The sequence below is a fragment of the Neoarius graeffei genome, chromosome 26 (genome assembly GCF_027579695.1).
Source record: "Neoarius graeffei isolate fNeoGra1 chromosome 26, fNeoGra1.pri, whole genome shotgun sequence".
Lineage (NCBI taxonomy): Eukaryota > Metazoa > Chordata > Actinopteri > Siluriformes > Ariidae > Neoarius > Neoarius graeffei.
The window spans coordinates 21,265,661-21,280,609 of record NC_083594.1 but is presented as its reverse complement, the minus strand read 5'-3'; the positions used below and the strand labels follow the sequence as shown (position 1 = coordinate 21,280,609).

The following is a 14,949-nucleotide window of genomic DNA, read 5'->3' as shown; positions in this document are numbered from 1 at the left end:
CAAATCCGTTCACTACTTTTTGAGTTATGTTGGGAACAGACAAAAAAAATCCTGGATACGCATACATATTCAGATTTGCATCAAAATCTGATCAATTGTTCCTTGCCACTTGACTCAACTTTCCTCAAAATTTCATCAAAATCTGTTCACTATTTTGAGTTACGTTGGGAACAGGTAAACAAATGCCAACGTTGGCGAAGGTAAAAATGACCAGGTTATAGATGCAAGCACTGGTGTAACATATTAGGTGCAGAGTCACAGCTAGCATTAGGCTTGTGCAATATTGATTTTTCCTTGTTTGTGATTTACTATTTAAAAAATATATATATATAGTAATAAACCATGTCCTTGCCCAGAAGCGAACGCCAAACTCAGAACCAAACAGAATTTGCCACAACACCATCTTCAGATTGTTAAATGAAATTGGCTTTCATTGAAATGCTCCTTGTTGTTTCTTGTTTTTTTTTTTCTTTTTTTCATTACTCTGGAGACTACTGTTTGGAAAATTAAAAAAATTAAAAAAAACCCTAACAATAGTAATTTGCGTAAATGTGCAGCATCGGAATGCGTACACTGCACTGTACTTATACACAATGGTGCATGCTGCTATGTACACTATGACGTCAGCACAAAGTTTCTTTACTGCAGGTTTTAATGGTCATCATCCAAGTTAGGGTCAGAACCTTTTACCAGAAAACTAAAAGAACTAGAACTTGAAGAACAATTGCTTTTATTCTATCCACATTCACTGGATATGAGCAATCGTGTGCTCTGATTGGCTACTCTACTACTAGGATATCAGCTCATATACCGTGAGTAGAGAAAAACAAAATGGCGGAGCGTGTTGCTGAACCAACCGAGGACAAAATAAAAACTCTACTCCAAAACAAAACCCCAACAAATACAAACAAAAAGCAACAAAATATGGAATAAAAGTATTTGATGGTAAGAACTTTTTTTTTCCCAAGAATTATTATTATAGCATTTTTCACAAATTGCTACTGTCATTTCACCAGTTTGTTTACATTCTAAGCGGAAATGATTTTGTCGGGCGTTTTGTATAAACTTTTTATTTATCAAATTTGCTAAAAATAAAAATGCTCTGTTTCTCAAAATCCAGTGAATGTGGATAGAATAAAACAGTTATTCCACTCAATCTCGTCCTACATGGCTTATAGCCAACTCGGTGTTGCGCGCCTCGTCGGCTATCAGCTCATATACAACTCGATTTTATGGAATAACTGTTAAATATCACTTATTGCATGTGTCGTGATTCCCTGGGCGCTACAAGCCTCGTCGGCTATCAGCTCATGTACGACTTGATTTTGTAGAATAACTGTTAAATAAATAATGAAAAGTTATCAACACACTCATGAGACACGTGCCAACAGTGATGAGAGGATATACATTCTTGGTATAAATGCAAACAGTCAAACCTAACTTAATGCGTACTCTTTATTTATTTATAATGTTTATCTATAACATTGCCAGAATACCAAGCTATACTAGTTGTGTAAAATATTGCGTTGTGTATTTGGTTACTGACTGCTGCCCTTTGCCTGACTGGCAATGCTCTGTTTCAGTTTGAGATGTGAATCATGTTCATGACTGTTTCAGTGATTGACAGTTGGTTATGGGGTTCCGCCTTTCTCAGAGACCGCCCAATCATCATATGGAGAAGCTAGGTAACTGGGCGGGACAAGCAAAGAATGTACTGTCCAATATACACTGCAACCTCGCTGTACCGAACTCCTTGGGGGACATCCAAATAGTTTGTTATACCAAAAAGTCTGTAGTAGTGAAATGGACACACATGTCACACCAAACACTCATGTAAAACAAGGCCAACTGTGTTGAATTTATATTTACGCTTAATTCACGTACATATGTATGAAGTAAAGGAAATAAGTCAGACTCGCTGTCTTTTGCTTGTCGCATCTTTTTTCTTTTCAGCCCGTCATGTTGATTGCAGTTATGGATGAAGTCTCGGAGCACATTTTCTTTTGCTTTAAAAAATTGAAATTGAATTTTTCAGGATACCATATTCTTCAGACAAATTCATTGCTTTCTCACTATGCTTTAGACAGTCCAGGATATGAAGTTTGTCTTCGATGGAGAGTATCTTACGTTTACAAGTGTCATGTAATGGGGGCAGGTGATGGATATAATTGTAAAAAGAGTGTTTGTTTAAAAACAGGCAGGCATGCAGTTCAAAAACGTAAGACAAAGGCAGGGTCGTGGAATGGGCAATGGTCGAGCGAGGCACACACAGAATATCAGAGGTAATCACAAAGGCAAAGTCCACAATGCAAAACGAGTCAAAACCAATAAAGCAGTACAAAGAACAAAGGCTTGGTAATGTGAGACACTCGGTACAGCGCATATACTTTGCAAAGTCTGTGTGTTTAGGGAGTCTTTATAAGTGCACGCTGTGATTGCACTCTAGTCTGGAACAGGTGCATGGTAATTAGTCCTAATGGCACTGCGCTCAGAGCACCAACATGTGTGGACGTGACAACGAGTAGCCATGACAACAATGCTTATGGAGTAAAGGCACGAGTAAAACTGCTTTTAGCAGTAAAATAAAGTCCTTTGAAGGGATTTTTTTGACGTCAGGGATCACCATTCTCGATAATCGTTAGTGATGACACTAAAGCTAGGCCAGGTTAAGCCTTTGTTTAATGGCATTAGCACATATTTTAACTTGACTGCGGACTTGATCACTTATTGTTTGCCTCTGGTGGGAAGAGGAGCACATGGCTCAGTGATGTTTGTTTTGAAGATTCCGACTCATTGTTATTAAAGGAGGGGGACACAAACTTAGTTCGTTATATGCGAATGCTCGTAGTAAGAGTTTGATATAGTCGGATTGCAGTGTATTTTTTTTTGATCTGCTAAAATGTTGAATATTATCAAAAACAATGAATAATATATCCATCCATCCATTATCCATAACCGCTTATCCTGTGCACAGTTGCGGGCAGGCTGGAGCCTATCCCAGCTGACTATGGGCGAGAGGCGGGGTACACCCTGGACAAGTCGCCAGGTCATCGCAGGGCTGACACATAGAGACAAACAACCACTCACATTCACACCTACGGTCAATTTAAAGCCACCAATTAGCCTAACCTGCATGTCTTTGGACTGTGGGGGGAAACTGGAGCACCCGGAGGAAACCCATGTAGACATGGGGAGAACATGCAAACTCCACACAGAAAGGCCCCCGTCAGCCACTGGGCTCAAACCCAGAACCTTCTTGCTGCGAGGCAACAGTGCTAACCACTACACCACCGTGCCACCCTGTGAATAATATAGACATGCTTAATTTACATTTAATTTAGAAACATTTCATTGCCATATATTAAACAGGCTGATTCACCCTTCCCAGAGTCCAGTTCATTGTTTTTGCTTTGAACACATGTGACTGTTAGCTGCTAACTCTCTATGCAGCAAATCCTCCAAAAATCCACTATTGGTGAGCCCTTCAAAACCCGTCTTGCACTTTCTTTTCATTTGCATGTCATATGTGGAAGCTTTGAACAAAATATGCCTTATCATTTCTTTCCTTCGCAGCTTCCCATGAGACGGCTGAGGCCAGTTCAGGCCCATTATGAAGGAATAAACATATGAAAACAGAATGAATCTGTTGAAAGAACTTAAAATATTAATACTTTGAGAAAAATATACTCATTTACATAAGATATATGGCTTAGGATGTGACGGCGTAGTGGTTAGCACTGTCGCCTCACAGCAAGAAGGTTCTGGGTTCGAGCCCAGCGGCCAACGAGGGCCTTTCTGTGTGGAGTTTGCGTGTTCTCCCCGTGTCCGCGTGGGTTTCCTCCGGGTGCTCCGGTTTCCCCCACAGTCCAAAGACATGCAGGTTAGGCTAACTGGTGGCTCTAAATTAACCGTAGGTGTGAATGTGAGCGTGAATGGTTGTTTGTCTCTATGTGTCAGCCCTGTGATGATCTGGCGACTTGTCCAGGGTGTACCCCGCCTTTCGCCCGTAGTCAGCTGGGATAGGCTCCAGCTTGCCTGTGACCCTGCACAGGATAAGTGACTTCAGATTATGGATGGATGGGCTTAGGATGTTGCAAGTTGTTTTGGAATATCGCTAGCATAAAAAATAGTGACTTGCTATTTGGCGCTGAGGATTCTGGTAAGGATGAGGAACGGTTTAATATGTGGTATTAAAGTAATAGCCTCTGGTTGGTTGGTTGGTTGGTTGGTTGGTTGGTTGGTTGGTTGATGCTGACCTCAATAATGTAAACAAATCAAGAGATTAATTATTCATTGCAACAACACAGCAGTTCCAGAAGAGATGATGCAGATAGGAATTAAAGGGACTGGCTCACCCTTCCCGGAAGCCTCTGCCATATTTGCATCCATCGATATCCCACTGTTTAAAAACAATCCGCAACAATGCAGTGACATCCTAAGTCATAGCTCATAAACTTCAATTTGAAATTGAAGACATTTTGTCACTGTAGTTATATTTTAAACTCTTTTGTCCAATCCATTCCATTTTCATATGGGTATTCCGTTGTAATGGACCAGAATCGGCCTCGGCCATCTCATGGGCTGAAAATATCAGGTATAGTCTCTTGAAAACTTCAACGTATGACAGGTAGATGAAGAAAAAGTTTGAGATGCGTTTAAAGGGATCATTAAAAATGAATTTTATGGAAGTTTTGCTGCACCGACAGCTAACAGATAGTTGTCATGTGCTTTCAAAACAAAAACAACAAACTAGATTCTGGGAAAGGTGAGTCAGCTCCTTTAATGTAGTTATGAAATATTTGTTTATTTGACACAAGCATTTCATTTGATATGGGTGGCACAGTGGTGTAGTGGTTAGCACTGTCGCCTCACAGCAAGAAGTTTCTTGGTTTGAGACCAGCGGCTGACGGGGACCTTTCTGTGTGGAGTTTGCATGTTTTTCTGATGTCTACGTGGGTTTCTTCCGGGTGCTCAGCTTTCCCCCACAGTCCAAAGTCATGCAGGTTAGGCTAACATGGGGTGGCCTTGGGCTGAAGTGCCCTTGAGCAAGGCACCTACCCCCAACTGCTCCCTGGATCCTGTAGTATTGCTGCCCACTGCTGTGGGTATGTGTGTGCACTCATTGCTCACTTGTGTGTGTGTGTGCGCATGCGTGTGTTCACTGCTTCAGATGAGTTAAATGCAGAGGACGAATTTCACTGTGCTCGAGTGTGCATGTGACAAATAAAGGCTTATTATTATTATTAGCAAACAGGGTATGCCTAATATGGAGGTTTTTATTTCTGTTTCAGCAGAAGGCTCTGGGGAAGGGAGTTCCACCAACTTGTGGTGAATTAAATATTTAAAAGAGAAATGTATAGCTCAAAAATGTCTGCCATTAAAAGACGCAAGGTACCTCCATGACTAAACCCCAATTTAATCCCTGTTTAGGAGATCTGTTCCCATTCCTATTACCACAAAATAACAGTAACATAAAAATCTACATTTTATACATGTTAATTTTTGGGCTTTTTTTAAAGAATATAACTATGAACATAAGATGTGATTACTGAGTAACAGTCCTCTATGAATCAAACATGACTTTGCACTTTATCAACTTTAGCAACAATCTTTCTGTACCCTCCTTGAGCATCTATCGGTATGGTCCTGCTGCTCTGACAAATGTAATTTGTCAAAGGCAGTCCCTGTGAACAAGAGTCTCGAGTGGGTGTATCTGACCTGCAAAAACACACACAAAATCTCTCCAAGCCCTTGAGGTCTTATCAATATCCATGCCAGAATCACCAGCAAGACCAGGGTATGAACAAAAAACACAAATGTAATGGGTAATGGCTCATCAAACTCAACTGTCAAAGTTTGCAGGTAACACACCTAATAACACACACACACCGCTCTATTTGGTTGAGGTGCAATCACTACAAATGATCTTGGAGAAAGAATTCTCTCTCGTGCACAGTATGAAGAGGGACGATGGATTATTATTATCAAAGAAAAGATAAATAATCAAAATTTCACAACATTTCTTATTATTAACATGCACAATATATTGTGTTTATTCGATCCACATTCAGTGGATATGAGCAATCACGCGCTCTGATTGGCTACTCTACTACTAGGATATCAGCTCATATACCGTGAATAGAGAAAAACAAAATGGCGGAGCGCATCAAGTCAGATATATCACTTTGCTATCAAGTATTTAAAAGAAACAGAAATAGCTAAAAGAATATAGGTTTGGGGGGGGGGGGGGTTTAACCCCCAATATCTCCTGTTCCACACTCCAGCCCAGTCAGTGGCGGTAATGCACCTTTAAGTTGGTTTGCCAACCGCCAAAAAAAAAAAAAAACTAAAAAAGAAGAAGAAAATGGCGGTGTGTGTTGCTGAACCAACCGAGGACGAAATAAAAACTCTACTCGAAAACAAACACCCCCCTCCCCCCAAAAAAAGAAACAAAATATAAAATGAAAGTATTTCATGGTAAGAACGTATCTTTTTTTAATTTTTCAATAATTATTATTATTATTATAGTTTTTTTTTTTTTTTAGAAATAGCTCCTGTCATTTCGCTGGTTTGTTTACATTCTAAGCAGAAATGATTTTGTCGGATGTTTTGTATAAACTTTTTATCAAATTTGTAAAAAAATAAAAATGCTCTGTTTCTCAAAATACAGTGAATATGGATAGAATAAAACAGTTATTCCACTTAATCTCGTCGTATATGGCTTATAGCCAACTCGGCGCTCCGTGCCTCATCGGCTATCAGCTCATGTACGACTCAATTTTGTGGAATAACTGTTTCATAAATTTGTGAATTACTGTTTATAAACCTGTGTGATATACTGTAAATGTGGCATATGCGGTTTGCTGAAATGCAGCAATGTTTTCAGCCAAATTAATAATAATTTATGATACGATGCAAGTTTTGGTGACTTTTCGGTAAGAGTGCTCATGTCAGGGGGAAAACATGCAACATAAGCAGAGTCAAATCAAATCAAATCAAATCAAAAAAGTTAAATAAAGAACATATTTTAGTCAATTTCCTCATTCATCCGCAGAAGACAGTCTATTCCCCAAACGGAGGATTAGGGTAGCTTTGGTTTTGAGATTTACACGGCCAGTAACACAACTGGATGTCCATGATTCGCTTCACTACACAAACAGCACTGCACTCTACACCAGACACACTATTAATAACTGTGAACTTGAAATGCAAAAAATAAATAAATACAAAAAAAAAAATCAATGCCTCCAATGCTAGCTGTGTGATTTTGATTTGTAGATTATTGCAGCCCGAGGCATCAGACTGCTGGCTGTACTGTTGTCATTCAACCCTGTAATTACAAACGAGGAGAACTTGTCAGGTTTCTTTTTTCCCCAAGTCGTGGTTGATAACAGCTGTGCTGGAGACACAGCTGGCGATCGGATTTGTTACTGCTAATTTTACTGCCAAATATTTTTTATGAAGAGTGTAGATGCATTGAAACCTATTCTCTTGGCCAGACGGGTCTGGAAGGCTTCCTAGTACAAATCAATTACAAACAAAGTACTAGAAGGCTAAAAAGATTAGTAGCAGAAAGGAAAGGTTTATAGCACACAGAGGAGTATGCTTGAAAGCATGTTTCATTATTTAAAAATAAATTGCCTTTAAAACTAATCTGGTTAATAGATACACATCTGAGAATATGATTATAATGAAAAAACTTCTGGCGCTCTCCTTTCATGGCTTTGCTCGGGAAACACACAACACGAGCTCATGTGCATCCATGACAACGAGTCAGCGCTGGTGTTAAGTCTCTCGTGCTTTATAGTCCTACTAGTACAGTACAATATGTGTACAATATGTACAAGTGAAATTAATATTTGGTTTCGCACAAAATATTTTATAATCACAAGCTTTTTCACTGTAAATCCCTGATATACTGTATGATCAAATCCCACACAACATGAGACAGCTGATGTTTTCAACTGTCTAGTTTCAGTTACCCATTGTAGCCTGTGCCCTCTGATTCCTGTTCCTGTTTGCTCACCATGTTTGTAAAGAGTGATTACACTCAGTTCCTGGTCCAAGCGCTGATCCTTTCCCACTTGGACTACTACAACTATCTTCTTGCTGGCCTTCCAGCTTCTGCCATCAGACCCTTGCAGCTCATCCAGAATGCTGCAGCTCGCCTGGTCTACAGCCTCCCTCATTCTTCAATGTCACCCCTCTGCTTGCCGATCTGCACTGGCTACCTTTTGCAGCTCGTATCAAATTTAAGACATTGATGTTGCTTACCAGGCTCTCAAGGGGTCAGGGCCAGCATACCTCTAGAGTCTGATCCACCCCTACACGCCAGCCAGATCCCTACACTCCGCTACTACTGGTCACCTGGCCCCTCCTCCTCTCTGCTCCTGCCCAGCCCACTCAAGACTGCTATCTGTCCTGGTTCCCTGTTGGTGGAATGACCTTTCCATTGAGGTCAGAACTACTGACACCCTGCCCACCTTCAAGCACAGATTGAAGACTCACCTCTTCAGGCTGCACCTCTCCCTTTCTTCCCTGCCCACTGTGTAACTGCGTTTCGGTCTAGACCAACCCAGACTGTGTATGGTCTAGCCTAGGGTTAGTTGTTTTGAGTTCTCTATTTAGTTATACGTTATATGGTTGGTTTGTTTCCTTGGCTGTTTGAGTATTGGTACTCCAACAGAATATTACACTAGGTATTGCTGTCACTTGTTCAGTTAGCACTAGAACTTTCTTGTCTACTAGTTCAACACTTCATGTACTTGACTTTTCCACTCGTTGTACGGAGCTCTGGATAAGAGCATCTGCTAAATGCCATGTAATGTCATGTAATAATGTAATGATTATTTTGAGTTACAGTTGCTTTCCTGTCAGATAGAACCAGTCTGGCCTTTCTCCTCTGACCTTTCTCATCTGTCCACTCATTGGATGTTTTTTGTTTTTTGCACCCTACTGTGAAAATCACAGGAGGTCAGCAGTTTCTAAATTACTCAAATTACGCTTGTACCGGTATTACCCGTCTGGCCCCAACAAGCATTCCATGCCCATGAGATCTCATTTTTCCCATTCTAATGGATGATTTTATGCATTGCGCTGGTGCTAAAATTTAGCATAGTCAATCCACCCACCTGCATGCTTTTAGGAAATGGGAGGAAACCAGAGAACCCATGTGAACAAGGGCAGGGGCACCGCTAGAAATTTTGGGCCCTGTGAAAGAATATAATATTGCCCCCCCCCCCCCCCCTTTACATTTCTGGTTCCCGACTTCTTGATGATGGTGTCAATCTACTGATGGTTCACCATCAATTCTGCTTCTACCATACACAGCTGACGTTGGTGCTGGATTGGAAAGCAACAAACCTAACGCGGTGTCATGCTCTGGCTCTGCCTACGTAAGACTGTACCATGTAACGAATAAAAAGAGGGATGAAATATAAAGACTATCTAGTCTAATAATTTTGCGGAAAATGGAAAACCAAGCCAGAAGGTTGTTGTATTTACTCGTTTTAAGAGACAAAATTATTTTTAAAAATGTATTAATTTAACTTATACATGGTAACAATGTGGCGGCACAGTGGTGTAGTGGTTAGCGCTGTCGCCTCACAGCAAGAAGATCCTGGGTTCGAGCCCCGGGGCCGGCGAGGGCCTTTCTGTGTGGAGTTTGCATGTTCTCCCTGTGTCTGCGTGGGTTTCCTCCGGGTGCTCCGGTTTCCCCCACAGTCCAAAGACATGCAGGTTAGGTTACCTACCATGGGTGATGCCTGTTCTGTTCACTATGGACTGCGGCTCCATGGTGCGGTGTTCTGAGCAATGTTGCCCAGTGGCAGCTGTGCAGGTGGTATGGGACATACCTCCGTGTGCTTTTTGGTGGGATTGTGGGCAGCTACGCCACTGGAATTACATCCTGACACTTTTTTTTTTTTAATTGTAATGTGACTTTGGGTATGAGAAAGGCGCTAAGTTAAACAACTTATTATTATTATTATTATTTATTGTATTAAAAGTTCAGGGTGGTGGAGGTGATGTAATGGTGTGGGGAATGTTTTCTTGGCACACGTTTTACCTTGGCGGCATGGTGGTGTAGTGGTTAGCGCTGTCGCCTCACAGCAAGAAGGTCCGGGTTCGAGCCCCGTGGCCGGCGAGGGCCTTTCTGTTCGGAGTTTGCATGTTCTCCCTGTGTCTGCGTGGGTTTCCTCCGGGTGCTCCGGTTTCCCCCACAGTCCAAAGACATGCAGGTTAGGTTAACTGGTGGCTCTAAATTGACCGTAGGTGTGAATGTGAGTGTGAATGGTTGTCTGTGTCTATGTGTCAGCCCTGTGATGACCTGGCGACTTGTCCAGGGTGTACCCCGCCTTTCGCCCGTAGTCAGCTGGGATAGGCTCCAGCTTGCCTGCGACCCTGTAGAAGGATAAAGCAGCTAGAGATAATGAGATGAGATGGTAACAATGTTAATATTGTCCTCTGAGCGCCCTCTATCAATGCTAGGCCTTTAGAATTGTCCTAACCCCCCCCAACAGTGTCCCTGAACACGGGAAGAATATCCATGAATCTGTACAGATAGTAACCCAAGTGCAGGATCAAACAGGGGACCCTGAAGTTACGAGATGGCAAAGCTAACCATTGAGCCACTATGTTTTCCCTTATGTATGAATAAACGTCTTAATTTATTTGAATATTTGACTGTCTGGGTCAAAGAGATTGAGAAAAGATGGAGCAGGCCAAATATTTGTAGTTTAAAGTGCTAGTCTTATGAAAATGACATCATAAAATCCAGGGGTTTCTGTGTGTGATATGCTCAAATAGGTTGTAAAGTTCACTGATAAAAAAAATTGGTCCAAAAAAGAATTTTTTTGCGTCTAAATTCTGTTCCAAAAATCACTAAAAGCTTGTCCGTGATTAGATTGCAGCGATTTATTGGTCAGCGGCGCGGCATGTGTGATGTCATATGCACAACTGCCTTCTTTTGTAAAGCTCTCTACACAACTTTATGGCAACAAGGACAAAGAAGTGACTCAGAGTAAGTAAGAGTAGGTTTGCTTTTAGATCAGTAATTGTCTGTCGTCTATCTAAGTATTATGTTTGGCCGCATAGAAACTACCTTAGAGTGTTATTGATCTGACTAAGGACAGCTAATAAATTTAAGCAACAGGCTAAACACATGCTTGACACTTCCTGTGCGGTGGTGAGCTCTTTGGGATGGCACTTCTGACTTTTGTTTCCAGATCGTAGGAACTGTTCCGCGTACCAGACATCGCTCAGATCCTTCTATGTGAATTTGCCTCACAAATTTATCTTTTTCAAAATGTATGGAACAGACACCAAACCGTCCTGTTGGCTTGAAGTTACCTCTCTTTGTCTGTACAAATCGAACCCATTCATTCTGTAAGTGTTCTGCCGACTTTGGGCTATAATGGATCGAAATTTCACTTTTTTATTGGCCACACATGAACAGCCTTGAATGACACACCTCTTAGGAGGTATGCTTTGGTTTTAGTTTTGTTTTGGAATAAATAAAAAAATAAATCGTTAAAAATGTGCTACATTTTGCAAAGCAGATAAAGCCAGAAATACAGTGAACTTTCAAGCGTTGTATGACATCACTTCCTTTGAATTAACAAGAAGACGGAGTCGTCTATATCCCCTGCCCTATATACCAAGTTTCAAGATATTATTTGTCACATTTTTCAAGTTCTGCTGCAGGAAACCAACCCTACCTCTTCACACTGACCTCAGCAGCCCATGGCATAAACCTACCAGCCCTTTGGTCCAGGTGAGCTAAAATTAAAATTTGTCACATTTCTTCATATCAAAAGGCACATATACATTACTTAATCAACACATATACTAACTTTTAAGACCATACCACTCAGTTTTCAAGTTCTGCTCCGGAAACAAAACCTACCCCTAAGACTAACCTGAAATTGTTTCCATGGAAACATGAAAAATTTTAATTTCTCAAATTTCTTAGTATGAATCTACATCACCTTGTTAACATGTATACCAAGTTTCAAATCCGTTTCATGAATAGTTTTGAATATATGCTCCGGAAATGAACATTGCTCTTAGAAACTAAGTCAAAATCAATTTTTATGTAAAAATTTGAAAAATAATTACAAAAAAAAATCCAAAATAGCAACAGTTCATATGTTGCTTGATATGTATGCAAAGTTTCATGAAGATATCTTCAGTAGTTTTAAAGATATGGCCCGGAAACGAAAACATGACTGGACGGACAGACGGATGGACGGACAGATGGACGAAACCTGTTTCTATATCCCCCGCCAAACTTCGTTTGGGCGGGGCATAATAACTCACCAGGAACGCATTCGTGTAATGGTGGACTCAAAGAGTCAAACTTTACCAGCTAAATAGAACATGTTCCCGGTCTCGTATTAAAATACAATTTAGACAGTAAATTGTTTAACATCTAGTTTTATAAGGTATAATTTCCAGGGGTGATGTCATTTTCATAAGACTAGTACTTTAAAGAAACATCCACATCAGTCTATATGTGTCCTTTCACTTCAGCTAAAACATGGTAATGACTTTACCAGGGTTTTTAATTAACACCCAAAGCAGTTTTGTCCCCTCTCAACTTGCGTTTTTTTCTGTGCTAAGTGCACCTCAGTGACATAAGTACTACTACTGCTAACTAATGGAGATAAAGAGGCTAGCACCGTGTCCCCAATGCTTCACCAAACAGAAATATAGCAAAACAGGGATAAAGCTAAATAAATACTTTACTACTCTGTGGTAGTTTTAAAAAATGTGTTGTTTTTTTTTATCTTCCAACTGTCAGTCTCAGGCCATATGACACTACGTTAATTCAGGTCACAAGGAGTAAGCATCTTGCATTTTAGGATTGGTTCACAAGCCACATTACTGCAGTAAGCTCATAATTACCACATTTATGTCATTAACTCGAAGAGAGCTTTCTTCGCTCCTTTCTCTTGCTCTCCTCTTATTTTCTTTTTAAAATCGCACTTATTGCCTTTTCACATCATTTCCCTCTATCTATCTCACACCATGTGCAGCCGTCTTAATTATAGACGTGGGCTAATTTTTTTTTTTTTTAACTTGACACGTTTCACAGGCTCAAAATGGAAGAGCCATTTTACTTAAAACGTTCCTCTAAAATGTTACAAAATGCTTCTTAACGCTACCAGTGGTTCACGTTATGGCCCCAATTTCCATGATCACGTTGCAAAAAATAAGATTCTTATATCCTTGCTATTTGTGACCATCAGCACAGGTTGTAAAAGGGTGCAATTACAACCCCAAATCAGAAAAAGTTGGGACGGTATGTTGAAATTAAAACAAAACAATGATTTGTAAATAATTTTTGACCTGTATTACACTCAAAACAATATAACAGTGCATTGTTTGATGTTTTACCTCATGGATTTTATTGATTTTTAAAACTAAACACATTTCAGTTTTGATTCTTGCAACACGATTCAAAAAAGTTGGGACGGTAAAGCATTCACAATTTTATAATGTTACTGTTCCATCTCACAACATTTAAATGATGTTTACGGACTGAAGACACCAAGTGATTAAGTAGTTCAGGTGTGTCCTATTTTATCCCATTCTTCATGCAAACAGATCTTAAGGTGTGCAGCAGTACGAGGTCATCAGTGTCGCATTTTTCTCATCTCATCTCATTATCTCTAGCCGCTTTATCCTGTCCTACAGGGTTGCAGGCAAGCTGGAGCCTATCCCAGCTGACTACGGGCGAAAGACGGGGTACACCCTGGACAAGTCGCCAGGTCATCACAGGGCTGACACATAGACACAGACAACCATTCACACTCACATTCACACCTACGGTCAATTTAGAGTCGCCAGTTAACCTAACCTGCATGTCTTTGGACTCTGGGGGAAACCGGAGCACCCGGAGGAAACCCATGCGGACACGGGGAGAACATCCAAACTCCACACAGAAAGGCCCTCACCGGCCACGGGGCTCGAACCCGGACCTTCTTGCTGTGAGGCAACAGCGCTAACCACTACACCACCGTGCCGCCCTGTCGCATTTTTAATTTCAAAATTTGCCACACATTCTCTATTGGGTACAGAAGGGACAGGCACCCACTTCTTCCACAGCCATGCCTTTGTAATGCGTGCAGAATGTGGTTTTGCATTGTCTTGTTGAAATATCCCTGGAAAAGATGTCGTCTTGAAGGCAGCATATGTTGCTCCAAAATCTCAGTGTACTTTTCTGCATGAATGCTGCCATCACAGAAGTGTAAGTTACCTTTGCCAAGGGCACTGACACAACCCCGTACCATGACACACCCTGGCTTTTGGATTTGTTACTGGTGACAGTCTGGATGGTCCTTTTTGTCTTTGATCTGAAGCATACAGCATCCATTTCTTACAAAAAAAAAAAAAAAGACCTGGAATACTGAGTCATCTGACCACAATACATTTCCACTCTGTGATGGTTCATCCCAGATACCTCCGAGCCCAGAAAAATGTCAAGGATGCTTCTGGATAGAATTAACATAAGGCTTCCTTTTTGCACAGTCAAGTTCTCATCTCATCTCATTATCTCTAGCCGCTTCATCCTGTCCTACAGGGTCGCAGGCAAGCTGGAGCCTATCCTAGCTGACTACGGGCGAAAGGCGGGGTACACCCTGGACAAGTCGCCAGGTCATCACAGGGCTGCACAGTCAAGTTTTAACTAGAATTTGTGGCTGTAACACTGTGCTGTAGTGCTTGAGAAAGGTTATATCAGTGATAGATGAATGACGGTTCGTGATGCAGTGCTGTCTGAGCAATTGGAGATCACGGGTGTTCAGCTTAGGCTTGCGCCCTTGCCATTTACGCACCAAAATTCTTCCAGATTCCTTAAATTGTTTAATGACATTATACACTGTAGAGGGTGAAATAATTATGAGAGAGGGTTAACACTAGCTAGTTCATCGCTCAGCAAGCCCCCCA

The 14,949-nt window shown here is 41.0% G+C and overlaps 1 protein-coding gene across 5 annotated transcripts in view; it reads right to left on the bottom strand.

The window, feature by feature from the left end:
• The window catches only part of atp2b2 (ATPase plasma membrane Ca2+ transporting 2), a 467,634-nt gene that overhangs the window by 225,781 nt on the left and 226,904 nt on the right, over positions 1 to 14,949 (bottom strand). The window lies entirely within an intron of this gene.